Source organism: Styela clava, chromosome 15 (assembly GCF_964204865.1).
Source record: "Styela clava chromosome 15, kaStyClav1.hap1.2, whole genome shotgun sequence".
Lineage (NCBI taxonomy): Eukaryota > Metazoa > Chordata > Ascidiacea > Stolidobranchia > Styelidae > Styela > Styela clava.
Window position 1 is genome coordinate 8,006,926 of NC_135264.1, and position 16,354 is coordinate 8,023,279.

The window sequence follows — 16,354 nt, forward strand, 5'->3', positions numbered from 1 at the left end:
TTGGAAAACAGAGCAAAATCGAATGAAACGGCGACAAAAAGCCTACGACACTCGGTATTCCCAGCCGGTCACCCACGCAAGTACTAACCGAGCCCGACATTGCTTAACTTCCGAGATCGAACGAGATCGGGTGCATTCAACGTGGTATGGTTGTAGGCAATAAAGTAGTTGTCTATTCGGCTATTTGTATTTCGCTGTTGTTGGAAAACAGAGCAAAATCGAATGAAACGGCGACGAGAAGCCTACGACACTCGGTATTCCCAGCCGGTCACCCATGCAAGTACTAACCGAGCACGACATTGCTTAACTTCCGAGATCGAACGAGATCGGGTGCATTCAACGTGGTATGGTTGTAGGCGATAAAGTAGTAGTCTATTCGGCTATTTGTATTTCGCAGTTGTTGGAAAACAGAGCAAAATCGAATGAAACGGCGACGAAAAGCCTACGACACTCGGTATTCCCAGCCGGTCACCCATGCAAGTACTAACCGAGCCCGACATTGCTTAACTTCCGAGATCGAACGATAACGGGTGCATTCAACGTGGTATGGTTGTAGGCGATAAAGTAGTAGTCTATTCGGCTATTTGTATTTCGCAGTTGTTGGAAAACAGAGCAAAATCGAATGAAACGGCGACAAAAAGCCTACGACACTCGGTATTCCCAGCCGGTCACCCATGCAAGTACTAACCGAGCCCGACATTGCTTAACTTCCTTGATCGAACGAGATCGGGTGCAATCACAGTGGTATGGTTGTAGGCGATAAAGTAGTAGTCTATTCGGCTATTTGTATTTCGCAGTTGTTGGAAAACAGAGCAAAATCGAATGAAACGGCGACGAGAAGCCTACGACACTCGGTATTCCCAGCCGGTCACCCATGCAAGTACTAACCGAGCCCGACATTGCTTAACTTCCGAGATCGAACGAGATCGGGTGCATTCAACGTGGTATGGTTGTAGGCGATAAAGTAGTAGTCTATTCGGCTATTTGTATTTCGCAGTTGTTGGAAAACAGAGCAAAATCGAATGAAACGGCGACAAAAAGCCTACGACACTCGGTATTCCCAGCCGGTCACCCATGCAAGTACTAACCGAGCCCGACATTGCTTAACTTCCGAGATCGAACGAGATCGGGTGCATTCAACGTGGTATGGTTGTAGGCGATAAAGTAGTAGTCTATTCGGCTATTTGTATTTCGCAGTTGTTGGAAAACAGAGCAAAATCGAATGAAACGGCGACGAAAAGCCTACGACACTCGATATTCCCAGCCGGTCACCCATGCAAGTACTAACCGAGCCCGACATTGCTTAACTTCCGAGATCGAACAATAACGGGTGCATTCAACGTGGTATGGTTGTAGGCGATAAAGTAGTAGTCTATTCGGCTATTTGTATTTCGCAGTTGTTGGAAAACAGAGCAAAATCGAATGAAACGGCGACAAAAAGCCTACGACACTCGGTATTCCCAGCCGGTCACCCATGCAAGTACTAACCGAGCCCGACATTGCTTAACTTCCGAGATCGAACGAGATCGGGTGCAATCAAAGTGGTATGGTTGTAGGCGATAAAGTAGTAGTCTATTCGGCTATTTGTATTTCGCAGTTGTTGGAAAACAGAGCAAAATCGAATGAAACGGCGACGAGAAGCCTACGACACTCGGTATTCCCAGCCGGTCACCCATGCAAGTACTAACCGAGCCCGACATTGCTTAACTTCCGAGATCGAACGAGATCGGGTGCATTCAACGTGGTATGGTTGTAGGCGATGAAGTAGTAGTCTATTCGGCTATTTGTATTTCGCAGTTGTTGGAAAACAGAGCAAAATCGAATGAAACGGCGACAAAAAGCCTACGACACTCGGTATTCCCAGCCGGTCACCCATGCAAGTACTAACCGAGCCCGACATTGCTTAACTTCCGAGATCGAACGAGATCGGGTGCATTCAACGTGGTATGGTTGTAGGCGATAAAGTAGTAGTCTATTCGGCTATTTGTATTTCGCAGTTGTTAGAAAACACAGCAAAATCGAATGAAACGACGACGAAAAGCTTACGACACTCGGTATTCGCAGCCGGTCACCCATGCAAGTACTAACCGAGCCCGACATTGCTTAACTTCCGAGATCGAACGAAATCGGGTGCATTCAACGTGGTATGGTTGTAGGCGATAAAGTAGTAGTCTATTCGGCTATTTGTATTTCGCAGTTGTTAGAAAACACAGCAAAATCGAATGAAACGACGACGAAAAGCTTACGACACTCGGTATTCGCAGCCGGTCACCCATGCAAGTACTAACCGAGCCCGACATTGCTTAACTTCCGAGATCGAACGAGATCGGGTGCATTCAACGTGGTATGGTTGTAGGCGATAAAGTAGTAGTCTATTCGGCTATTTGTATTTCGCAGTTGTTAGAAAACACAGCAAAATCGAATGAAACGACGACGAAAAGCTTACGACACTCGGTATTCCCAGCCGGTCACCCATGCAAGTACTAACCGAACCCGACATTGCTTAACTTCCGAGATCGACGAGATCGGGTGCATTCAACGTGGTATGGTTGTAGGCAATAAAGTAGTAGTCTATTCGGCTATTTGTATTTCGCAGTTGTTGGAAAACAGAGCAAAATCGAATGAAACGGCGACGAAAAGCCTACGACACTCGGTATTCCCAGCCGGTCACCCATGCAAGTACTAACCGAGCTCGACATTGCTTAACTTCCGAGATCGAGTGCATTCAACGTGGTATTGTTGTAGGCGATAAAGTAGTAGTCTATTCGGCTATTTGTATTTCGCAGTTGTTGGAAAACAGAGCAAAATCGAATGAAACGGCGACGAAAAGCCTACGACACTCGGTATTCCCAGCCGGTCACCCATGCTAGTACTAACCGAGCCCGACATTGCTTAACTTCCGAGATCGAACGAGATCGGGTGCATTCAACGTGGTATGGTTGTAGGCGATAAAGTAGTAGTCTATTCGGCTATTTGTATTTCGCAGTTGTTGGAAAACAGAGCAAAATCGAATGAAACGGCGACGAAAAGCCTACGTCACTCGGTATTCCCAGCCGGTCACCCATGCAAGTACTAACCTAGCCCGACAGTGCTTAACTTCCGGGTCGAACGATAACGGGTGCATTCAACGTGGTATGGTTGTAGGCGATAAAGTAGTAGTCTATTCGGCTATTTGTATTTCGCAGTTGTTGGAAAACAGAGCAAAATCGAATGAAACGGCGACAAAAAGCCTACGACACTCGGTATTCCCAGCCGGTCACCCATGCAAGTACTAACCGAGCCCGACATTGCTTAACTTCCGAGATCGAAAGAGATCGGGTGCATTCAACGTGGTATGGTTGTAGGCGATAAAGTAGTAGTCTATTCGGCTATTTGTATTTCGCAGTTGTTGGAAAACAGAGCAAAATCGAATGAAACGGCGACAAAAATCCCACGACACTCGGTATTCCCAGCAGGTCACCCATGCAAGTACTAACCGAGCCCGACATTGCTTAACTTCCGAGATCGAACGAGATCGGTGCATTCAACGCGGTATGGTTGTAGGCGATAAAGTAGTAGTCTATTCGGCTATTTGTATTTCGCAGTTGTTGGAAAACAGAGCAAAATCGAATGAAACGGCGACGAAAAGCCTACGACACTCGGTATTCCCAGCCGGTCACCCATGCAAGTACTAACCGAGCCTGACATTGCTTAACTTCCGAGATCGAACGATAACGGGTGCATTCAACGTGGTATGGTTGTAGGCGATAAAGTAGTAGTCTATTCGGCTATTTGTATTTCGCAGTTGTTGGAAAACAGAGCAAAATCGAATGAAACGGCGACGAAAAGCCTACGACACTCGGTATTCCCAGCCGGTCACCCATGCAAGTACTAACCGAGCCCGACATTGCTTAACTTCCGAGATCGAGTGCATTCAACGTGGTATGGTTGTAGGCGATAAAGTAGTAGTCTATTCGGCTATTTGTATTTCGCAGTTGTTGGAAAACAGAGCAAAATCGAATGACACGGCGACGAAAAGCCTACGACACTCGGTATTCCCAGCCGGTCACCCATGCAAGTACTAACCGAGCCCGACATTGCTTAACTTCCGAGATCGAACGAGATCGGGTGCATTCAACGTGGTATGGTTGTAGGCGATAAAGTAGTAGTCTATTCGGCTATTTGTATTTCGCAGTTGTTGGAAAACAGAGCAAAATCGAATGAAACGGCGACGAAAAGCCTACGACACTCGGTATTCCCAGCCGGTCACCCATGCAAGCACTAACCGAGCCCGACATTGCTTAACTTCCGAGATCGAACGAGATCGGGTGCATTCAACGTGGTATGGTTGTAGGCGATAAAGTAGTAGTCTATTCGGCTATTTGTATTTCGCAGTTGTTGGAAAACAGAGCAAAATCGAATGAAACGGCGACGAAAAGCCTACGACACTCGGTATTCCCAGCCGGTCACCCATGCAAGTACTAACCGAGCCCGACATTGCTTAACTTCCGAGATCGAACGAGATCGGGTGCATTCAACGTGGTATGGTTGTAGGCCATAAAGTAGAAGTCTATTCGGCTATTTGTATTTTGCAGTTGTTGGAAAACAGAGCAAAATCGAATGAAGAGGCGACGAAAAGCCTACGACACTCGGTATTCCCAGCCGGTCACCCATGCAAGTACTAACCGAGCCCGACATTGCTTAACTTTCGAGATCGAACGAGATCGGGTGCATTCAACGTGGTATGGTTGTAGGCGATAAAGTAGTAGTCTATTCGGCTATTTGTATTTCGCAGTTGTTGGAAAACAGAGCAAAATCGAATGAAACGGCGACGAAAAGCCTACGACACTCGGTATTCCCAGCCCGTCACCCATGCAAGCACTAACCGAGCCCGACATTGCTTAACTTCCGAGATCGAACGAGATCGGGTGCATTCAACGTGGTATGGTTGTAGGCGATAAAGTAGTAGTCTATTCGGCTATTTGTATTTCGCAGTTGTTGGAAAACAGAGCAAAATCGAATGAAACGGCGACGAAAAGCCTACGACACTCGGTATTCCCAGCCGGTCACCCATGCAAGTACTAACCGAGCCCGACATTGCTTAACTTCCGAGATCGAACGATAACGGGTGCATTCAACGTGGTATGGTTGTAGGCGATAAAGTAGTAGTCTATTCGGCTATTTGTATTTCGCAGTTGTTGGAAAACAGAGCAAAATCGAATGAAACGGCGACCAAAAGTCTACGACATTCGGTATTCCCAGCCGGTCACCCATGCAAGTACTAACCGAGCCCGACATTGCTTAACTTCCGAGATCGAACGAGATCGAGTGCATTCAACGTGGTATGGTTGTAGGCGATAAAGTAGTAGTCTATTCGGCTATTTGTATTTCGCAGTTGTTGGAAAACAGAGCAAAATCGAATGAAACGGCGACGAAAAGCCTACGACACTCGGTATTCCCAGCCGGTCACCCATGCAAGCACTAACCGAGCCCGACATTGCTTAACTTCCGAGATCGAACGAGATCGGGTGCATTCAACGTGGTATGGTTGTAGGCGATAAAGTAGTAGTCTATTCGGCTATTTGTATTTCGCAGTTGTTGGAAAACAGAGCAAAATCGAATGAAACGGCGACCAAAAGTCTACGACATTCGGTATTCCCAGCCGGTCACCCATGCAAGTACTAACCGAGCCCGACATTGCTTAACTTCCGAGATCGAACGAGATCGGGTGCATTCAACGTGGTATGGTTGTAGGCGATAAAGTAGTAGTCTATTCGGCTATTTGTATTTCGCAGTTGTTGGAAAACAGAGCAAAATCGAATGAAACGGCGACGAAAAGCCTACGACACTCGGTATTCCCAGCCGGTCACCCATGCAAGCACTAACCGAGCCCGACATTGCTTAACTTCCGAGATCGAACGAGATCGGGTGCATTCAACGTGGTATGGTTGTAGGCGATAAAGTAGTAGTCTATTCGGCTATTTGTATTTCGCAGTTGTTGGAAAACAGAGCAAAATCGAATGAAACGGCGACGAAAAGCCTACGACACTCGGTATTCCCAGCCGGTCACCCATGCAAGCACTAACCGAGCCCGACATTGCTTAACTTCCGAGATCGAACGAGATCGGGTGCATTCAACGTGGTATGGTTGTAGGCCATAAAGTAGAAGTCTATTCGGCTATTTGTATTTTGCAGTTGTTGGAAAACAGAGCAAAATCGAATGAAGAGGCGACGAAAAGCCTACGACACTCGGTATTCCCAGCCGGTCACCCATGCAAGTACTAACCGAGCCCGACATTGCTTAACTTTCGAGATCGAACGAGATCGGGTGCATTCAACGTGGTATGGTTGTAGTCGATAAAGTAGTAGCCTGTTCTGCTATTTGTATTTTGCAGATGTTAGAAAACAGAGAAAAATCGAATGAAACGGCGACGAAAAGCCTACGACACTCGGTATTCCCAGCCGGTCACCCATGCAAGTACTAACCGAGCCCGACATTGCTTAACTTCCGAGATCGAACGAGATTGGGTGCATTCAACGTGGTATGGTTGTAGGCGATAAAGTAGTAGTCTATTCGGCTATTTGTATTTCGCAGTTGTTGGAAAACAGAGCAAAATCGAATGAAACGGCGACGAAAAGCCTACGACACTCGGTATTCCCAGCCGGTCACTCATGCAAGTACTAACCGAGCCCGACATTGCTTAACTTCCGAGATCGAACGATAACGGGTGCATTCAACGTGGTATGGTTGTAGGCGATAAAGTAGTAGTCTATTCGGCTATTTGTATTTCGCAGTTGTTGGAAAACAGAGCAAAATCGAATGAAACGGCGACCAAAAGTCTACGACATTCGGTATTCCCAGCCGGTCACCCATGCAAGTACTAACCGAGCCCGACATTGCTTAACTTCCGAGATCGAACGAGATCGGGTGCATTCAACGTGGTATGGTTGTAGGCGATAAAGTAGTAGTCTATTCGGCTATTTGTATTTCGCAGTTGTTGGAAAACAGAGCAAAATCGAATGAAACGGCGACGAAAAGCCTACGACACTCGGTATTCCCAGCCGGTCACCCATGCAAGCACTAACCGAGCCCGACATTGCTTAACTTCCGAGATTGAACGAGATCGGGTGCATTCAACGTGGTATGGTTGTAGGCGATAAAGTAGTAGTCTATTCGGCTATTTGTATTTCGCAGTTGTTGGAAAACAGAGCAAAATCGAATGAAACGGCGACGAAAAGCCTACGACACTCGGTATTCCCAGCCGGTCACCCATGCAAGTACTAACCGAGCCCGACATTGCTTAACTTCCGAGATCGAACGATAACGGGTGCATTCAACGTGGTATGGTTGTAGGCGATAAAGTAGTAGTCTATTCGGCTATTTGTATTTCGCAGTTGTTGGAAAACAGAGCAAAATCGAATGAAACGGCGACCAAAAGTCTACGACATTCGGTATTCCCAGCCGGTCACCCATGCAAGTACTAACCGAGCCCGACATTGCTTAACTTCCGAGATCGAACGAGATCGAGTGCATTCAACGTGGTATGGTTGTAGGCGATAAAGTAGTAGTCTATTCGGCTATTTGTATTTCGCAGTTGTTGGAAAACAGAGCAAAATCGAATGAAACGGCGACGAAAAGCCTACGACACTCGGTATTCCCAGCCGGTCACCCATGCAAGCACTAACCGAGCCCGACATTGCTTAACTTCCGAGATCGAACGAGATTGGGTGCATTCAACGTGGTATGGTTGTAGGCGATAAAGTAGTAGTCTATTCGGCTATTTGTATTTCGCAGTTGTTGGAAAACAGAGCAAAATCGAATGAAACGGCGACGAAAAGCCTACGACACTCGGTATTCCCAGCCGGTCACTCATGCAAGTACTAACCGAGCCCGACATTGCTTAACTTCCGAGATCGAACGATAACGGGTGCATTCAACGTGGTATGGTTGTAGGCGATAAAGTAGTAGTCTATTCGGCTATTTGTATTTCGCAGTTGTTGGAAAACAGAGCAAAATCGAATGAAACGGCGACCAAAAGTCTACGACATTCGGTATTCCCAGCCGGTCACCCATGCAAGTACTAACCGAGCCCGACATTGCTTAACTTCCGAGATCGAACGAGATCGGGTGCATTCAACGTGGTATGGTTGTAGGCGATAAAGTAGTAGTCTATTCGGCTATTTGTATTTCGCAGTTGTTGGAAAACAGAGCAAAATCGAATGAAACGGCGACGAAAAGCCTACGACACTCGGTATTCCCAGCCGGTCACCCATGCAAGCACTAACCGAGCCCGACATTGCTTAACTTCCGAGATCGAACGAGATCGGGTGCATTCAACGTGGTATGGTTGTAGGCGATAAAGTAGTAGTCTATTCGGCTATTTGTATTTCGCAGTTGTTGGAAAACAGAGCAAAATCGAATGAAACGGCGACGAAAAGCCTACGACACTCGGTATTCCCAGCCGGTCACCCATGCAAGTACTAACCGAGCCCGACATTGCTTAACTTCCGAGATCGAACGATAACGGGTGCATTCAACGTGGTATGGTTGTAGGCGATAAAGTAGTAGTCTATTCGGCTATTTGTATTTCGCAGTTGTTGGAAAACAGAGCAAAATCGAATGAAACGGCGACCAAAAGTCTACGACATTCGGTATTCCCAGCCGGTCACCCATGCAAGTACTAACCGAGCCCGACATTGCTTAACTTCCGAGATCGAACGAGATCGAGTGCATTCAACGTGGTATGGTTGTAGGCGATAAAGTAGTAGTCTATTCGGCTATTTGTATTTCGCAGTTGTTGGAAAACAGAGCAAAATCGAATGAAACGGCGACGAAAAGCCTACGACACTCGGTATTCCCAGCCGGTCACCCATGCAAGCACTAACCGAGCCCGACATTGCTTAACTTCCGAGATCGAACGAGATCGGGTGCATTCAACGTGGTATGGTTGTAGGCGATAAAGTAGTAGTCTATTCGGCTATTTGTATTTCGCAGTTGTTGGAAAACAGAGCAAAATCGAATGAAACGGCGACCAAAAGTCTACGACATTCGGTATTCCCAGCCGGTCACCCATGCAAGTACTAACCGAGCCCGACATTGCTTAACTTCCGAGATCGAACGAGATCGGGTGCATTCAACGTGGTATGGTTGTAGGCGATAAAGTAGTAGTCTATTCGGCTATTTGTATTTCGCAGTTGTTGGAAAACAGAGCAAAATCGAATGAAACGGCGACGAAAAGCCTACGACACTCGGTATTCCCAGCCGGTCACCCATGCAAGCACTAACCGAGCCCGACATTGCTTAACTTCCGAGATCGAACGAGATCGGGTGCATTCAACGTGGTATGGTTGTAGGCGATAAAGTAGTAGTCTATTCGGCTATTTGTATTTCGCAGTTGTTGGAAAACAGAGCAAAATCGAATGAAACGGCGACGAAAAGCCTACGACACTCGGTATTCCCAGCCGGTCACCCATGCAAGCACTAACCGAGCCCGACATTGCTTAACTTCCGAGATCGAACGAGATCGGGTGCATTCAACGTGGTATGGTTGTAGGCCATGAAGTAGAAGTCTATTCGGCTATTTGTATTTTGCAGTTGTTGGAAAACAGAGCAAAATCGAATGAAGAGGCGACGAAAAGCCTACGACACTCGGTATTCCCAGACGGTCACCCATGCAAGTACTAACCGAGCCCGACATTGCTTAACTTTCGAGATCGAACGAGATCGGGTGCATTCAACGTGGTATGGTTGTAGTCGATAAAGTAGTAGCCTGTTCTGCTATTTGTATTTTGCAGATGTTAGAAAACAGAGAAAAATCGAATGAAACGGCGACGAAAAGCCTACGACACTCGGTATTCCCAGCCGGTCACCCATGCAAGTACTAACCGAGCCCGACATTGCTTAACTTCCGAGATCGAACGAGATTGGGTGCATTCAACGTGGTATGGTTGTAGGCGATAAAGTAGTAGTCTATTCGGCTATTTGTATTTCGCAGTTGTTGGAAAACAGAGCAAAATCGAATGAAACGGCGACGAAAAGCCTACGACACTCGGTATTCCCAGCCGGTCACCCATGCAAGTACTAACCGAGCCCGACATTGCTTAACTTCCGAGATCGAACGATAACGGGTGCATTCAACGTGGTATGGTTGTAGGCGATAAAGTAGTAGTCTATTCGGCTATTTGTATTTCGCAGTTGTTGGAAAACAGAGCAAAATCGAATGAAACGGCGACCAAAAGTCTACGACATTCGGTATTCCCAGCCGGTCACCCATGCAAGTACTAACCGAGCCCGACATTGCTTAACTTCCGAGATCGAACGAGATCGGGTGCATTCAACGTGGTATGGTTGTAGGCGATAAAGTAGTAGTCTATTCGGCTATTTGTATTTCGCAGTTGTTGGAAAACAGAGCAAAATCGAATGAAACGGCGACGAAAAGCCTACGACACTCGGTATTCCCAGCCGGTCACCCATGCAAGCACTAACCGAGCCCGACATTGCTTAACTTCCGAGATCGAACGAGATCGGGTGCATTCAACGTGGTATGGTTGTAGGCGATAAAGTAGTAGTCTATTCGGCTATTTGTATTTCGCAGTTGTTGGAAAACAGAGCAAAATCGAATGAAACGGCGACGAAAAGCCTACGACACTCGGTATTCCCAGCCGGTCACCCATGCAAGTACTAACCGAGCCCGACATTGCTTAACTTCCGAGATCGAACGAGATCGGGTGCATTCAACGTGGTATGGTTGTAGGCCATAAAGTAGAAGTCTATTCGGCTATTTGTATTTTGCAGTTGTTGGAAAACAGAGCAAAATCGAATGAAGAGGCGACGAAAAGCCTACGACACTCGGTATTCCCAGCCGGTCACCCATGCAAGTACTAACCGAGCCCGACATTGCTTAACTTTCGAGATCGAACGAGATCGGGTGCATTCAACGTGGTATGGTTGTAGTCGATAAAGTAGTAGCCTGTTCTGCTATTTGTATTTTGCAGTTGTTAGAAAACAGAGAAAAAACGAATGGAACGGCGACGAAAAAAAAGCCTACGACACTCGGTATTCCCAGCCGGTCACCCATGCAAGTACTAACCGAGCCCGACATTGCTTAACTTCCGGGATCGAACGATATCGGGTGCATTCAACGTGGTATGGTTGTAGGCAATAAAGTAGTAGTCTATTCGGCTATTTGTATTTCGCAGTTGTTGGAAAACAGAGCAAAATCGAATGAAACGGCGACGAAAAGCCTACGACACTCGGTATTCCCAGCCGGTCACCCATGCAAGTACTAACCGAGCCCGACAATGCTTAACTTCCGAGATCGAACGAGATCGGGTGCATTCACCGTGGTATGGTTGTAGGCGATACAGTAGTAGTCTATTCGGCTATTTGTATTTCGCAGTTGTTGGAAAACAGAGCAAAATCGAATGAAACGGCGACGAAAAGCCTACGACACTCGGTATTCCCAGCCGGTCACCCATGCAAGTACTAACCGAGCCTGACATTGCTTAACTTCCGAGATCGAACGATAACGGGTGCATTCAACGTGGTATGGTTGTAGGCGATAAAGTAGTAGTCTATTCGGCTATTTGTATTTCGCAGTTGTTGGAAAACAGAGCAAAATCGAATGAAACGGCGACAAAAAGCCTACGACACTCGGTATTCCCAGCCGGTCACCCATGCAAGTACTAACCGAGCCCGACATTGCTTAACTTCCGAGATCGAGTGCATTCAACGTGGTATGGTTGTAGGCGATAAAGTAGTAGTCTATTCGGCTATTTGTATTTCGCAGTTGTTGGAAAACAGAGCAAAATCGAATGAAACGGCGACCAAAAGTCTACGACATTCGGTATTCCCAGCCGGTCACCCATGCAAGTACTAACCGAGCCCGACATTGCTTAACTTCCGAGATCGAACGAGATCGGGTGCATTCAACGTGGTATGGTTGTAGGCGATAAAGTAGTAGTCTATTCGGCTATTTGTATTTCGCAGTTGTTGGAAAACAGAGCAAAATCGAATGAAACGGCGACGAAAAGCCTACGACACTCGGTATTCCCAGCCGGTCACCCATGCAAGCACTAACCGAGCCCGACATTGCTTAACTTCCGAGATCGAACGAGATCGGGTGCATTCAACGTGGTATGGTTGTAGGCGATAAAGTAGTAGTCTATTCGGCTATTTGTATTTCGCAGTTGTTGGAAAACAGAGCAAAATCGAATGAAACGGCGACGAAAAGCCTACGACACTCGGTATTCCCAGCCGGTCACCCATGCAAGTACTAACCGAGCCCGACATTGCTTAACTTCCGAGATCGAACGAGATCGGGTGCATTCAACGTGGTATGGTTGTAGGCCATAAAGTAGAAGTCTATTCGGCTATTTGTATTTTGCAGTTGTTGGAAAACAGAGCAAAATCGAATGAAGAGGCGACGAAAAGCCTACGACACTCGGTATTCCCAGCCGGTCACCCATGCAAGTACTAACCGAGCCCGACATTGCTTAACTTTCGAGATCGAACGAGATCGGGTGCATTCAACGTGGTATGGTTGTAGTCGATAAAGTAGTAGCCTGTTCTGCTATTTGTATTTTGCAGTTGTTAGAAAACAGAGAAAAAACGAATGGAACGGCGACGAAAAAAAAGCCTACGACACTCGGTATTCCCAGCCGGTCACCCATGCAAGTACTAACCGAGCCCGACATTGCTTAACTTCCGGGATCGAACGATATCGGGTGCATTCAACGTGGTATGGCTGTAGGCAATAAAGTAGTAGTCTATTCGGCTATTTGTATTTCGCAGTTGTTGGAAAACAGAGCAAAATCGAATGAAACGGCGACGAAAAGCCTACGACACTCGGTATTCCCAGCCGGTCACCCATGCAAGTACTAACCGAGCCCGACAATGCTTAACTTCCGAGATCGAACGAGATCGGGTGCATTCACCGTGGTATGGTTGTAGGCGATACAGTAGTAGTCTATTCGGCTATTTGTATTTCGCAGTTGTTGGAAAACAGAGCAAAATCGAATGAAACGGCGACGAAAAGCCTACGACACTCGGTATTCCCAGCCGGTCACCCATGCAAGTACTAACCGAGCCTGACATTGCTTAACTTCCGAGATCGAACGATAACGGGTGCATTCAACGTGGTATGGTTGTAGGCGATAAAGTAGTAGTCTATTCGGCTATTTGTATTTCGCAGTTGTTGGAAAACAGAGAAAAATCGAATGAAACGGCGACAAAAAGCCTACGACACTCGGTATTCCCAGCCGGTCACCCATGCAAGTACTAACCGAGCCCGACATTGCTTAACTTCCGAGATCGAGTGCATTCAACGTGGTATGGTTGTAGGCGATAAAGTAGTAGTCTATTCGGCTATTTGTATTTCGCAGTTGTTGGAAAACAAAGCAAAATCGAATGAAACGGCGACGAAAAGCCTACGACACTCGGTATTCCCAGCCGGTCACCCATGCAAGTACTAACCGAGCACGACATTGCTTAACTTCCGAGATCGAACGAGATTGGGTGCATTCAACGTGGTATGGTTGTAGGCGATAAAGTAGTAGTCTATCCGGCTATTTGTATTTCGCAGTTGTTGGAAAACAGAGCAAAATCGAATGAAACGGCGACGAAAAGCCTACGACACTCGGTATTCCCAGCCGGTCACCCATGCAAGTACTAACCGAGCCCGACATTGCTTAACTTCCGAGATCGAACGATAACGGGTGCATTCAACGTGGTATGGTTGTAGGCGATAAAGTAGTAGTCTATTCGGCTATTTGTATTTCGCAGTTGTTGGAAAACAGAGCAAAATCGAATGAAACGGCGACCAAAAGCCTACGACACTCGGTATTCCCAGCCGGTCACCCATGCAAGTACTAACCGAGCCCGACATTGCTTAACTTCCGAGATCGAACGAGATCGGGTGCATTCAACGTGGTATGGTTGTAGGCGATAAAGTAGTAGTCTATTCGGCTATTTGTATTTTGCAGTTGTTGGAAAACAGAGCAAAATCGAATGAAACGGCGACAAAAAGCCTACGACACTCGGTATTCCCAGCCGGTCACCCATGCAAGTACTAACCGAGCCCGACATTGCTTAACTTCCGAGATCGAACGAGATCGGGTGCATTCAACGTGGTATGGTTGTAGGCGATAAAGTAGTAGTCTATTCGGCTATTTGTATTTCGCAGTTGTTGGAAAACAGGGCAAAATCGAATGAAACGGCGACGAAAAGCCTACGACACTCGGTATTCCCAGCCGGTCACCCATGCAAGTACTAACCGAGCCCGACATTGCTTAACTTCCGAGATCGAACGATAACGGGTGCATTCAACGTGGTATGGTTGTAGGCGATAAAGTAGTAGTCTATTCGGCTATTTGTATTTCGCAGTTGTTGGAAAACAGAGCAAAATCGAATGAAACGGCGACGAAAAGCCTACGACACTCGGTATTCCCAGCCGGTCACTCATGCAAGTACTAACCGAGCCCGACATTGCTTAACTTCCGAGATCGAACGATAACGGGTGCATTCAACGTGGTATGGTTGTAGGCGATAAAGTAGTAGTCTATTCGGCTATTTGTATTTCGCAGTTGTTGGAAAACAGAGCAAAATCGAATGAAACGGCGACCAAAAGTCTACGACATTCGGTATTCCCAGCCGGTCACCCATGCAAGTACTAACCGAGCCCGACATTGCTTAACTTCCGAGATCGAACGAGATCGGGTGCATTCAACGTGGTATGGTTGTAGGCGATAAAGTAGTAGTCTTTTCGGCTATTTGTATTTCGCAGTTGTTGGAAAACAGAGCAAAATCGAATGAAACGGCGACGAAAAGCCTACGACACTCGGTATTCCCAGCCGGTCACCCATGCAAGCACTAACCGAGCCCGACATTGCTTAACTTCCGAGATCGAACGAGATCGGGTGCATTCAACGTGGTATGGTTGTAGGCGATAAAGTAGTAGTCTATTCGGCTATTTGTATTTCGCAGTTGTTGGAAAACAGAGCAAAATCGAATGAAACGGCGACGAAAAGCCTACGACACTCGGTATTCCCAGCCGGTCACCCATGCAAGTACTAACCGAGCCCGACATTGCTTAACTTCCGAGATCGAACGAGATCGAGTGCATTCAACGTGGTATGGTTGTAGGCGATAAAGTAGTAGTCTATTCGGCTACTTGTATTTTGCAGTTTTTGGAAAACAGAGCAAAATCGAATGAAACGGCGACGAAAAGCCTACGACACTCAGTATTCCCAGCCGGTCACCCATGCAAGTACTAACCGAGCCCGACATTGCTTAACTTCCGAGATCGAACGAGATCGGGTGCATTCAACGTGGTATGGTTGTAGGCGATAAAGAAGTAGTCTATTCGGCTATTTGTATTTCGCAGTTGTTGGAAAACAGAGCAAAATCGAATGAAACGGCGACAAAAAGCCTACGACACTCGGTATTCCCAGCCGGTCACCCATGCAAGTACTAACCGAGCCCGACATTGCTTAACTTCCGAGATCGAACGAGATCGGGTGCATTCAACGTGGTATGGTTGTAGGCGATAAAGAAGTAGTCTATTCGGCTATTTGTATTTCGCAGTTGTTGGAAAACAGAGCAAAATCGAATGAAACGGCGACGAAAAGCCTACGACACTCGGTATTCCCAGCCGGTCACCCATGCAAGTACTAACCGAGCCCGACATTGCTTAACTTCTGAGATCGAACGAGATCGGGTGCATTCAACGTGGTATGGTTGTAGGCGATAAAGTAGTAGTCTATTCGGCTATTTGTATTTCGCAGTTGTTGGAAAACAGAGCAAAATCGAATGAAACGGCGACGAAAAGCCTACGACACTCGGTATTCCCAGCCGGTCACCCATGCAAGTACTAACCGAGCCCGACATTGCTTAACTTCCGAGATCGAACGAGATCGAGTGCATTCAACGTGGTATGGTTGTAGGCGATAAAGTAGTAGTCTATTCGGCTATTTGTATTTTGCAGTTGTTGGAAAACAGAGCAAAATCGAATGAAGCGGCGACGAAAAGCCTACGACACTCGGTATTCCCAGCCGGTCACCCATGCAAGTACTAACCGAGCCCGACATTGCTTAACTTCCGAGATCGAACGAGATCGGGTGCATTCAACGTGGTATGGTTGTAGTCGATAAAGTAGTAGTCTGTTCTGCTATTTGTATTTTGCAGTTGTTAGAAAACAGAGAAAAAACGAATGGAACGGCGACGAAAAAAAAGCCTACGACACTCGGTATTCCCAGCCGGTCACCCATGCAAGTACTAACCGAGCCCGACATTGCTTAACTTCCGGGATCGAACGAGATCGGGTGCATTCAACGTGGTATGGTTGTAGGCAATAAAGTAGTAGTCTATTTGGCTATT

At 46.9% G+C, this 16,354-nt stretch overlaps 51 non-coding genes and 31 pseudogenes across 51 annotated transcripts; all 82 read right to left on the reverse strand.

Moving 5' to 3' along the window:
• Nucleotides 1–39: 39 nt before the first annotated feature.
• On the reverse strand, nucleotides 40–158 carry LOC144414438 (5S ribosomal RNA). Its single transcript, XR_013470328.1, has one exon. It is a non-coding gene; the product is annotated as a 5S ribosomal RNA (ribosomal RNA).
• Nucleotides 159–239: 81 nt separating this feature from the next.
• Nucleotides 240–358, reverse strand: LOC144416634 (5S ribosomal RNA). The gene has a single exon (XR_013472527.1). It is a non-coding gene; the product is annotated as a 5S ribosomal RNA (ribosomal RNA).
• Nucleotides 359–439: 81 nt separating this feature from the next.
• Nucleotides 440–558, reverse strand: LOC144417913 (5S ribosomal RNA; annotated as a pseudogene).
• Nucleotides 559–639: 81 nt separating this feature from the next.
• On the reverse strand, nucleotides 640–758 carry LOC144412261 (5S ribosomal RNA; annotated as a pseudogene).
• Nucleotides 759–839: 81 nt separating this feature from the next.
• On the reverse strand, nucleotides 840–958 carry LOC144413916 (5S ribosomal RNA). Its single transcript, XR_013469806.1, has one exon. It is a non-coding gene; the product is annotated as a 5S ribosomal RNA (ribosomal RNA).
• Nucleotides 959–1,039: 81 nt separating this feature from the next.
• LOC144413917 (5S ribosomal RNA) lies at nucleotides 1,040–1,158 on the reverse strand. Its single transcript, XR_013469807.1, has one exon. It is a non-coding gene; the product is annotated as a 5S ribosomal RNA (ribosomal RNA).
• An 81-nt stretch (nucleotides 1,159–1,239) lies between these two features.
• Nucleotides 1,240–1,358, reverse strand: LOC144412232 (5S ribosomal RNA; annotated as a pseudogene).
• An 81-nt stretch (nucleotides 1,359–1,439) lies between these two features.
• Nucleotides 1,440–1,558, reverse strand: LOC144414770 (5S ribosomal RNA). The gene has a single exon (XR_013470660.1). It is a non-coding gene; the product is annotated as a 5S ribosomal RNA (ribosomal RNA).
• Nucleotides 1,559–1,639: 81 nt separating this feature from the next.
• Nucleotides 1,640–1,758, reverse strand: LOC144413919 (5S ribosomal RNA). The gene has a single exon (XR_013469809.1). It is a non-coding gene; the product is annotated as a 5S ribosomal RNA (ribosomal RNA).
• Nucleotides 1,759–1,839: 81 nt separating this feature from the next.
• On the reverse strand, nucleotides 1,840–1,958 carry LOC144413920 (5S ribosomal RNA). The gene has a single exon (XR_013469810.1). It is a non-coding gene; the product is annotated as a 5S ribosomal RNA (ribosomal RNA).
• An 81-nt stretch (nucleotides 1,959–2,039) lies between these two features.
• Nucleotides 2,040–2,158, reverse strand: LOC144417449 (5S ribosomal RNA). Its single transcript, XR_013473342.1, has one exon. It is a non-coding gene; the product is annotated as a 5S ribosomal RNA (ribosomal RNA).
• Nucleotides 2,159–2,239: 81 nt separating this feature from the next.
• Nucleotides 2,240–2,358, reverse strand: LOC144416709 (5S ribosomal RNA). The gene has a single exon (XR_013472602.1). It is a non-coding gene; the product is annotated as a 5S ribosomal RNA (ribosomal RNA).
• An 81-nt stretch (nucleotides 2,359–2,439) lies between these two features.
• LOC144418146 (5S ribosomal RNA) lies at nucleotides 2,440–2,557 on the reverse strand (annotated as a pseudogene).
• Nucleotides 2,558–2,638: 81 nt separating this feature from the next.
• Nucleotides 2,639–2,747, reverse strand: LOC144413034 (5S ribosomal RNA; annotated as a pseudogene).
• An 81-nt stretch (nucleotides 2,748–2,828) lies between these two features.
• On the reverse strand, nucleotides 2,829–2,947 carry LOC144414207 (5S ribosomal RNA). The gene has a single exon (XR_013470098.1). It is a non-coding gene; the product is annotated as a 5S ribosomal RNA (ribosomal RNA).
• Nucleotides 2,948–3,028: 81 nt separating this feature from the next.
• LOC144412955 (5S ribosomal RNA) lies at nucleotides 3,029–3,146 on the reverse strand (annotated as a pseudogene).
• Nucleotides 3,147–3,227: 81 nt separating this feature from the next.
• On the reverse strand, nucleotides 3,228–3,346 carry LOC144414700 (5S ribosomal RNA). The gene has a single exon (XR_013470589.1). It is a non-coding gene; the product is annotated as a 5S ribosomal RNA (ribosomal RNA).
• An 81-nt stretch (nucleotides 3,347–3,427) lies between these two features.
• Nucleotides 3,428–3,545, reverse strand: LOC144418168 (5S ribosomal RNA; annotated as a pseudogene).
• An 81-nt stretch (nucleotides 3,546–3,626) lies between these two features.
• Nucleotides 3,627–3,745, reverse strand: LOC144412089 (5S ribosomal RNA; annotated as a pseudogene).
• Nucleotides 3,746–3,826: 81 nt separating this feature from the next.
• On the reverse strand, nucleotides 3,827–3,935 carry LOC144412391 (5S ribosomal RNA; annotated as a pseudogene).
• An 81-nt stretch (nucleotides 3,936–4,016) lies between these two features.
• Nucleotides 4,017–4,135, reverse strand: LOC144413921 (5S ribosomal RNA). Its single transcript, XR_013469811.1, has one exon. It is a non-coding gene; the product is annotated as a 5S ribosomal RNA (ribosomal RNA).
• Nucleotides 4,136–4,216: 81 nt separating this feature from the next.
• On the reverse strand, nucleotides 4,217–4,335 carry LOC144416082 (5S ribosomal RNA). Its single transcript, XR_013471976.1, has one exon. It is a non-coding gene; the product is annotated as a 5S ribosomal RNA (ribosomal RNA).
• An 81-nt stretch (nucleotides 4,336–4,416) lies between these two features.
• On the reverse strand, nucleotides 4,417–4,535 carry LOC144413922 (5S ribosomal RNA). Its single transcript, XR_013469812.1, has one exon. It is a non-coding gene; the product is annotated as a 5S ribosomal RNA (ribosomal RNA).
• An 81-nt stretch (nucleotides 4,536–4,616) lies between these two features.
• On the reverse strand, nucleotides 4,617–4,735 carry LOC144415380 (5S ribosomal RNA). Its single transcript, XR_013471272.1, has one exon. It is a non-coding gene; the product is annotated as a 5S ribosomal RNA (ribosomal RNA).
• Nucleotides 4,736–4,816: 81 nt separating this feature from the next.
• Nucleotides 4,817–4,935, reverse strand: LOC144417733 (5S ribosomal RNA; annotated as a pseudogene).
• An 81-nt stretch (nucleotides 4,936–5,016) lies between these two features.
• Nucleotides 5,017–5,135, reverse strand: LOC144417914 (5S ribosomal RNA; annotated as a pseudogene).
• An 81-nt stretch (nucleotides 5,136–5,216) lies between these two features.
• On the reverse strand, nucleotides 5,217–5,335 carry LOC144417729 (5S ribosomal RNA; annotated as a pseudogene).
• Nucleotides 5,336–5,416: 81 nt separating this feature from the next.
• On the reverse strand, nucleotides 5,417–5,535 carry LOC144416083 (5S ribosomal RNA). Its single transcript, XR_013471977.1, has one exon. It is a non-coding gene; the product is annotated as a 5S ribosomal RNA (ribosomal RNA).
• Nucleotides 5,536–5,616: 81 nt separating this feature from the next.
• LOC144417313 (5S ribosomal RNA) lies at nucleotides 5,617–5,735 on the reverse strand. Its single transcript, XR_013473207.1, has one exon. It is a non-coding gene; the product is annotated as a 5S ribosomal RNA (ribosomal RNA).
• An 81-nt stretch (nucleotides 5,736–5,816) lies between these two features.
• LOC144416085 (5S ribosomal RNA) lies at nucleotides 5,817–5,935 on the reverse strand. Its single transcript, XR_013471979.1, has one exon. It is a non-coding gene; the product is annotated as a 5S ribosomal RNA (ribosomal RNA).
• Nucleotides 5,936–6,016: 81 nt separating this feature from the next.
• LOC144416086 (5S ribosomal RNA) lies at nucleotides 6,017–6,135 on the reverse strand. Its single transcript, XR_013471980.1, has one exon. It is a non-coding gene; the product is annotated as a 5S ribosomal RNA (ribosomal RNA).
• An 81-nt stretch (nucleotides 6,136–6,216) lies between these two features.
• On the reverse strand, nucleotides 6,217–6,335 carry LOC144416771 (5S ribosomal RNA). The gene has a single exon (XR_013472664.1). It is a non-coding gene; the product is annotated as a 5S ribosomal RNA (ribosomal RNA).
• An 81-nt stretch (nucleotides 6,336–6,416) lies between these two features.
• On the reverse strand, nucleotides 6,417–6,535 carry LOC144416491 (5S ribosomal RNA). The gene has a single exon (XR_013472384.1). It is a non-coding gene; the product is annotated as a 5S ribosomal RNA (ribosomal RNA).
• Nucleotides 6,536–6,616: 81 nt separating this feature from the next.
• LOC144412174 (5S ribosomal RNA) lies at nucleotides 6,617–6,735 on the reverse strand (annotated as a pseudogene).
• Nucleotides 6,736–6,816: 81 nt separating this feature from the next.
• LOC144417314 (5S ribosomal RNA) lies at nucleotides 6,817–6,935 on the reverse strand. Its single transcript, XR_013473208.1, has one exon. It is a non-coding gene; the product is annotated as a 5S ribosomal RNA (ribosomal RNA).
• An 81-nt stretch (nucleotides 6,936–7,016) lies between these two features.
• On the reverse strand, nucleotides 7,017–7,135 carry LOC144417620 (5S ribosomal RNA; annotated as a pseudogene).
• An 81-nt stretch (nucleotides 7,136–7,216) lies between these two features.
• Nucleotides 7,217–7,335, reverse strand: LOC144417915 (5S ribosomal RNA; annotated as a pseudogene).
• Nucleotides 7,336–7,416: 81 nt separating this feature from the next.
• On the reverse strand, nucleotides 7,417–7,535 carry LOC144417730 (5S ribosomal RNA; annotated as a pseudogene).
• An 81-nt stretch (nucleotides 7,536–7,616) lies between these two features.
• Nucleotides 7,617–7,735, reverse strand: LOC144417655 (5S ribosomal RNA; annotated as a pseudogene).
• Nucleotides 7,736–7,816: 81 nt separating this feature from the next.
• LOC144412175 (5S ribosomal RNA) lies at nucleotides 7,817–7,935 on the reverse strand (annotated as a pseudogene).
• An 81-nt stretch (nucleotides 7,936–8,016) lies between these two features.
• Nucleotides 8,017–8,135, reverse strand: LOC144417315 (5S ribosomal RNA). Its single transcript, XR_013473209.1, has one exon. It is a non-coding gene; the product is annotated as a 5S ribosomal RNA (ribosomal RNA).
• Nucleotides 8,136–8,216: 81 nt separating this feature from the next.
• LOC144416087 (5S ribosomal RNA) lies at nucleotides 8,217–8,335 on the reverse strand. Its single transcript, XR_013471981.1, has one exon. It is a non-coding gene; the product is annotated as a 5S ribosomal RNA (ribosomal RNA).
• Nucleotides 8,336–8,416: 81 nt separating this feature from the next.
• On the reverse strand, nucleotides 8,417–8,535 carry LOC144417917 (5S ribosomal RNA; annotated as a pseudogene).
• An 81-nt stretch (nucleotides 8,536–8,616) lies between these two features.
• Nucleotides 8,617–8,735, reverse strand: LOC144417731 (5S ribosomal RNA; annotated as a pseudogene).
• An 81-nt stretch (nucleotides 8,736–8,816) lies between these two features.
• On the reverse strand, nucleotides 8,817–8,935 carry LOC144416088 (5S ribosomal RNA). Its single transcript, XR_013471982.1, has one exon. It is a non-coding gene; the product is annotated as a 5S ribosomal RNA (ribosomal RNA).
• An 81-nt stretch (nucleotides 8,936–9,016) lies between these two features.
• LOC144417316 (5S ribosomal RNA) lies at nucleotides 9,017–9,135 on the reverse strand. Its single transcript, XR_013473210.1, has one exon. It is a non-coding gene; the product is annotated as a 5S ribosomal RNA (ribosomal RNA).
• An 81-nt stretch (nucleotides 9,136–9,216) lies between these two features.
• On the reverse strand, nucleotides 9,217–9,335 carry LOC144416089 (5S ribosomal RNA). The gene has a single exon (XR_013471983.1). It is a non-coding gene; the product is annotated as a 5S ribosomal RNA (ribosomal RNA).
• Nucleotides 9,336–9,416: 81 nt separating this feature from the next.
• Nucleotides 9,417–9,535, reverse strand: LOC144416090 (5S ribosomal RNA). The gene has a single exon (XR_013471984.1). It is a non-coding gene; the product is annotated as a 5S ribosomal RNA (ribosomal RNA).
• An 81-nt stretch (nucleotides 9,536–9,616) lies between these two features.
• LOC144416076 (5S ribosomal RNA) lies at nucleotides 9,617–9,735 on the reverse strand. The gene has a single exon (XR_013471970.1). It is a non-coding gene; the product is annotated as a 5S ribosomal RNA (ribosomal RNA).
• Nucleotides 9,736–9,816: 81 nt separating this feature from the next.
• On the reverse strand, nucleotides 9,817–9,935 carry LOC144416492 (5S ribosomal RNA). Its single transcript, XR_013472385.1, has one exon. It is a non-coding gene; the product is annotated as a 5S ribosomal RNA (ribosomal RNA).
• Nucleotides 9,936–10,016: 81 nt separating this feature from the next.
• LOC144417918 (5S ribosomal RNA) lies at nucleotides 10,017–10,135 on the reverse strand (annotated as a pseudogene).
• An 81-nt stretch (nucleotides 10,136–10,216) lies between these two features.
• LOC144417317 (5S ribosomal RNA) lies at nucleotides 10,217–10,335 on the reverse strand. Its single transcript, XR_013473211.1, has one exon. It is a non-coding gene; the product is annotated as a 5S ribosomal RNA (ribosomal RNA).
• Nucleotides 10,336–10,416: 81 nt separating this feature from the next.
• On the reverse strand, nucleotides 10,417–10,535 carry LOC144416091 (5S ribosomal RNA). The gene has a single exon (XR_013471985.1). It is a non-coding gene; the product is annotated as a 5S ribosomal RNA (ribosomal RNA).
• Nucleotides 10,536–10,616: 81 nt separating this feature from the next.
• On the reverse strand, nucleotides 10,617–10,735 carry LOC144413923 (5S ribosomal RNA). The gene has a single exon (XR_013469813.1). It is a non-coding gene; the product is annotated as a 5S ribosomal RNA (ribosomal RNA).
• An 81-nt stretch (nucleotides 10,736–10,816) lies between these two features.
• On the reverse strand, nucleotides 10,817–10,935 carry LOC144416772 (5S ribosomal RNA). Its single transcript, XR_013472665.1, has one exon. It is a non-coding gene; the product is annotated as a 5S ribosomal RNA (ribosomal RNA).
• Nucleotides 10,936–11,020: 85 nt separating this feature from the next.
• LOC144418006 (5S ribosomal RNA) lies at nucleotides 11,021–11,139 on the reverse strand (annotated as a pseudogene).
• Nucleotides 11,140–11,220: 81 nt separating this feature from the next.
• On the reverse strand, nucleotides 11,221–11,339 carry LOC144414542 (5S ribosomal RNA). Its single transcript, XR_013470432.1, has one exon. It is a non-coding gene; the product is annotated as a 5S ribosomal RNA (ribosomal RNA).
• Nucleotides 11,340–11,420: 81 nt separating this feature from the next.
• On the reverse strand, nucleotides 11,421–11,539 carry LOC144412090 (5S ribosomal RNA; annotated as a pseudogene).
• Nucleotides 11,540–11,620: 81 nt separating this feature from the next.
• Nucleotides 11,621–11,729, reverse strand: LOC144412392 (5S ribosomal RNA; annotated as a pseudogene).
• Nucleotides 11,730–11,810: 81 nt separating this feature from the next.
• LOC144417318 (5S ribosomal RNA) lies at nucleotides 11,811–11,929 on the reverse strand. Its single transcript, XR_013473212.1, has one exon. It is a non-coding gene; the product is annotated as a 5S ribosomal RNA (ribosomal RNA).
• Nucleotides 11,930–12,010: 81 nt separating this feature from the next.
• On the reverse strand, nucleotides 12,011–12,129 carry LOC144416092 (5S ribosomal RNA). Its single transcript, XR_013471986.1, has one exon. It is a non-coding gene; the product is annotated as a 5S ribosomal RNA (ribosomal RNA).
• Nucleotides 12,130–12,210: 81 nt separating this feature from the next.
• Nucleotides 12,211–12,329, reverse strand: LOC144413924 (5S ribosomal RNA). The gene has a single exon (XR_013469814.1). It is a non-coding gene; the product is annotated as a 5S ribosomal RNA (ribosomal RNA).
• An 81-nt stretch (nucleotides 12,330–12,410) lies between these two features.
• LOC144416773 (5S ribosomal RNA) lies at nucleotides 12,411–12,529 on the reverse strand. Its single transcript, XR_013472666.1, has one exon. It is a non-coding gene; the product is annotated as a 5S ribosomal RNA (ribosomal RNA).
• Nucleotides 12,530–12,614: 85 nt separating this feature from the next.
• Nucleotides 12,615–12,733, reverse strand: LOC144418245 (5S ribosomal RNA; annotated as a pseudogene).
• An 81-nt stretch (nucleotides 12,734–12,814) lies between these two features.
• Nucleotides 12,815–12,933, reverse strand: LOC144414543 (5S ribosomal RNA). Its single transcript, XR_013470433.1, has one exon. It is a non-coding gene; the product is annotated as a 5S ribosomal RNA (ribosomal RNA).
• Nucleotides 12,934–13,014: 81 nt separating this feature from the next.
• Nucleotides 13,015–13,133, reverse strand: LOC144412092 (5S ribosomal RNA; annotated as a pseudogene).
• An 81-nt stretch (nucleotides 13,134–13,214) lies between these two features.
• LOC144412393 (5S ribosomal RNA) lies at nucleotides 13,215–13,323 on the reverse strand (annotated as a pseudogene).
• An 81-nt stretch (nucleotides 13,324–13,404) lies between these two features.
• Nucleotides 13,405–13,523, reverse strand: LOC144417796 (5S ribosomal RNA; annotated as a pseudogene).
• Nucleotides 13,524–13,604: 81 nt separating this feature from the next.
• On the reverse strand, nucleotides 13,605–13,723 carry LOC144417919 (5S ribosomal RNA; annotated as a pseudogene).
• An 81-nt stretch (nucleotides 13,724–13,804) lies between these two features.
• LOC144413925 (5S ribosomal RNA) lies at nucleotides 13,805–13,923 on the reverse strand. The gene has a single exon (XR_013469815.1). It is a non-coding gene; the product is annotated as a 5S ribosomal RNA (ribosomal RNA).
• An 81-nt stretch (nucleotides 13,924–14,004) lies between these two features.
• Nucleotides 14,005–14,123, reverse strand: LOC144413926 (5S ribosomal RNA). The gene has a single exon (XR_013469816.1). It is a non-coding gene; the product is annotated as a 5S ribosomal RNA (ribosomal RNA).
• An 81-nt stretch (nucleotides 14,124–14,204) lies between these two features.
• Nucleotides 14,205–14,323, reverse strand: LOC144417920 (5S ribosomal RNA; annotated as a pseudogene).
• Nucleotides 14,324–14,404: 81 nt separating this feature from the next.
• On the reverse strand, nucleotides 14,405–14,523 carry LOC144412176 (5S ribosomal RNA; annotated as a pseudogene).
• Nucleotides 14,524–14,604: 81 nt separating this feature from the next.
• Nucleotides 14,605–14,723, reverse strand: LOC144417319 (5S ribosomal RNA). The gene has a single exon (XR_013473213.1). It is a non-coding gene; the product is annotated as a 5S ribosomal RNA (ribosomal RNA).
• Nucleotides 14,724–14,804: 81 nt separating this feature from the next.
• Nucleotides 14,805–14,923, reverse strand: LOC144416093 (5S ribosomal RNA). Its single transcript, XR_013471987.1, has one exon. It is a non-coding gene; the product is annotated as a 5S ribosomal RNA (ribosomal RNA).
• Nucleotides 14,924–15,004: 81 nt separating this feature from the next.
• LOC144414874 (5S ribosomal RNA) lies at nucleotides 15,005–15,123 on the reverse strand. The gene has a single exon (XR_013470765.1). It is a non-coding gene; the product is annotated as a 5S ribosomal RNA (ribosomal RNA).
• Nucleotides 15,124–15,204: 81 nt separating this feature from the next.
• On the reverse strand, nucleotides 15,205–15,323 carry LOC144415156 (5S ribosomal RNA). Its single transcript, XR_013471048.1, has one exon. It is a non-coding gene; the product is annotated as a 5S ribosomal RNA (ribosomal RNA).
• Nucleotides 15,324–15,404: 81 nt separating this feature from the next.
• Nucleotides 15,405–15,523, reverse strand: LOC144413927 (5S ribosomal RNA). Its single transcript, XR_013469817.1, has one exon. It is a non-coding gene; the product is annotated as a 5S ribosomal RNA (ribosomal RNA).
• Nucleotides 15,524–15,604: 81 nt separating this feature from the next.
• LOC144416004 (5S ribosomal RNA) lies at nucleotides 15,605–15,723 on the reverse strand. The gene has a single exon (XR_013471898.1). It is a non-coding gene; the product is annotated as a 5S ribosomal RNA (ribosomal RNA).
• Nucleotides 15,724–15,804: 81 nt separating this feature from the next.
• On the reverse strand, nucleotides 15,805–15,923 carry LOC144414875 (5S ribosomal RNA). The gene has a single exon (XR_013470766.1). It is a non-coding gene; the product is annotated as a 5S ribosomal RNA (ribosomal RNA).
• An 81-nt stretch (nucleotides 15,924–16,004) lies between these two features.
• LOC144415299 (5S ribosomal RNA) lies at nucleotides 16,005–16,123 on the reverse strand. Its single transcript, XR_013471191.1, has one exon. It is a non-coding gene; the product is annotated as a 5S ribosomal RNA (ribosomal RNA).
• An 85-nt stretch (nucleotides 16,124–16,208) lies between these two features.
• Nucleotides 16,209–16,327, reverse strand: LOC144416335 (5S ribosomal RNA). Its single transcript, XR_013472228.1, has one exon. It is a non-coding gene; the product is annotated as a 5S ribosomal RNA (ribosomal RNA).
• Between the last annotated feature and the right edge of the window lie 27 nt (nucleotides 16,328–16,354).